Genomic DNA, 2,632 nt, shown 5'->3' with positions numbered 1-2,632 from the left:
CAATACACATACATCAGAAGGGGAAGTACCGTTTTGTTCCATTCTTCAGTGTCCAGAATGGCTGGCTAGGAGGATGTGTTGCCTGTGGCTGCTGCACAGTTTCTCCAGTGTTGGGATGAGAGTGGACACAGTGCCTGATTTTCTGCTTCACCTTGACTTGCCTGCCATGCTGCTGATTGCTGGCTGCTGAAAACTCAGCTTTGTCAAAGCAGGATGTTATGTCACAGAAAAGCCTGCAGCACGATCTAATGTTGGAACTGTGAACTGCTCCGAGCTGGCAATCACAAGGCCCCTGACAGATGTTGTGTATCTTTGCGTTTCTTTTGCACAAAGTGGGGTGGGGCATCAGGACAGTGGTGGTGGACGATGGAGGAATTGGATCCTACATTTTCAAAATACAAATGACAATGTAAAACAATAATAACGTTAAAAAAAAAAAACCCACAGTACTTTCTGGGTGCCTGGCAGATTCCCAGAGCACCTTGGCACATAAGTTCGGGAATCATGGAATTATATCTACTTACAATAACATGAATAAAGCATTCAACAGGGCTGAACTAAAGAATCCTAACTTAAAATCTCAGCCCAATGTGGCTCCACCCTGTCGACTCTCCCCGATATTTCAATGGCCACCTGGGACGCTGCTTTCACTGGCTTCCAACTCACTCTGCTCTCCAAGTCTCTTGCTGTGTCTTTGACTCGTCCTTCACAGCCCCCTCTGGCGGTCTCCATCTGTCTCACCCTGGGCCCTTTCTGCACGGTCTAGCCTGTTCCCCTCAGGAAACAATAGCCCCCAAATCATTGTCTTCAGCCCAAACTTCTTTGCTGAGCAGGAGGCCACAGATCCACTTCCTGCTCAGCACCTCCATGCAGATGGCCCAGAGCCCCCCGAAACCTGCCATGTCCTGCTGACACCCTCAGCCCCCCAAGCCTGCTTCATCCTCAGTCCCCAAGTCTGCCTCTTCTCTCCTGTTTCTGAAGCATCTCCCTCTGGTGGTGAGCTGAGGTAGATGGTGTGCCTGGCCTCAAAGCCACACTTTTCCCACAGCTGCATCGTGGTGAGGGCCTCACCGGCCACTTGACTTGGGGCCTGCCGTGAGTCTTAGGGCAGTGGCACAGAGGCCGACGTGGGTGCTGGGCCCTACTCTGGACCTTCAGAGGCCTCACATGAGTGTTCTTTCCTGTTCTGCTCTGTTGGCTTCCACGAGGAGAACATGCCTGGCTACTCTGCTGGTCCCAGGAGGAGAAGCATGAGACCGGATGTGGGATCACTGTCTCCAAGCCTAGCCTAGGTCAGCTGGCCCCGCTGACCTGCCATGGGAGGTTGTTTAAGAGCAGTTGTTTAAGATACTATGTCTGCGGGTGTTTTGCCATCACCAGCAGTTCACCAACCAGGTTCCTTAACCCAGAAACTGGGGTGTTTCCTTTACTCCTCCCTCAGTCCACAAGGTCCCTAGGACTTCCTAAATATCTCTGGCACCCATCTCCTTCCATCTTCAGCACCTCCATCCCATCCGGGTCCCCCGTAGCCACATTGTCCCCAACCCTACTTTTTCTCCTTCTCCCCATTCTCCACAAGTCATCCCGAGTGTCTGAGTGAGCTTCTAATACACAAATCTCCTCAGTTGACTCTTTTATGAGTTGGTGTCCCCTCAGGCTGGGCTCTAGGGCAGTGCTGCTTTGTTCCCAGGTCCGAGTGAGGATCTTTTAACAAATTCTGTGCAGGAGCTCAAGTTCAAGCCCATAGCATGATAAGCAAAGGACCAGTCTCAGGTGACAGCAGCTTCCCCTGAAGTCCCTTACTACTGGGTGAGCCTATCAGGGAGGAAGTGATTGGCATCAGCAATTTGGAATTAAGATTTGTCTTCATTTCTTGATGCTGGGTGTGCAGTCTCCTTGTGCAGGCAAACAGGCTCTCAGACCATCAAGCTCTGTGGCCACGGTGACAGGGCTGTCACATACAGAGAAAGGATGTTCATCAGCCTGGGGTAGGTGCCTCAGGCCCTGGAAAAAGGCAGCCCTAAACACAAGATCTTCCTGTGAGATGGCTTGATAAAGAAAGAGCCAGTGACCTTCAGAGGCCTGAAGATTTGTGTTTTGCCTCGGGCCTTCTCACATGGCTGCCCAGCACACAGTCTTGTTAAGTGGTTCAACATGTGGGTTCCGGAGCCAAACTTACTGGCTTTGTGCCCAAGTCTGTTATTGATCTTGGGACCTTGGATCAGGAGGAGGATCTGGGTTCAACAAGAGAGAGAAACAGGCAACCAGACCACAGCAAAAGTATAAGAGGGCTCTGCTAGGCTAGGAAGCTCGTGGAGGGAGTATCTTGCCCGGCGGGTATGAAGGAGGGCTTCCCGGGACAAGACCTGGTCAATGAGAAGAAAGCTGGCCTCACCCCAGAAAGAAAGGGAGCCAGTCTGGCTCTGGTTCTCGTGCCCCCTTCATCATGTCTGGCACACAACAGGCCATCCACAGGAGCTCACAGAGCACAGGTGCCTGCGTCCTCCAGTGAGGGCCTCAGGAGCTGTCATTTCTTAAAAGATTTATTTATTTATGCATACAGAACTGGGGTACAGGCCAGAGATGCGGAGGGTAAGAGGATTCACCAGGGACAGAGTGGGGAGCAGAACAG

This window comes from Condylura cristata, unplaced genomic scaffold (assembly GCF_000260355.1).
Source record: "Condylura cristata isolate star-nosed mole 26May11 unplaced genomic scaffold, ConCri1.0 scaffold00004, whole genome shotgun sequence".
NCBI classification, from domain to species: domain Eukaryota; kingdom Metazoa; phylum Chordata; class Mammalia; order Eulipotyphla; family Talpidae; genus Condylura; species Condylura cristata.
Note: the sequence above shows the minus strand (reverse complement) of the source record.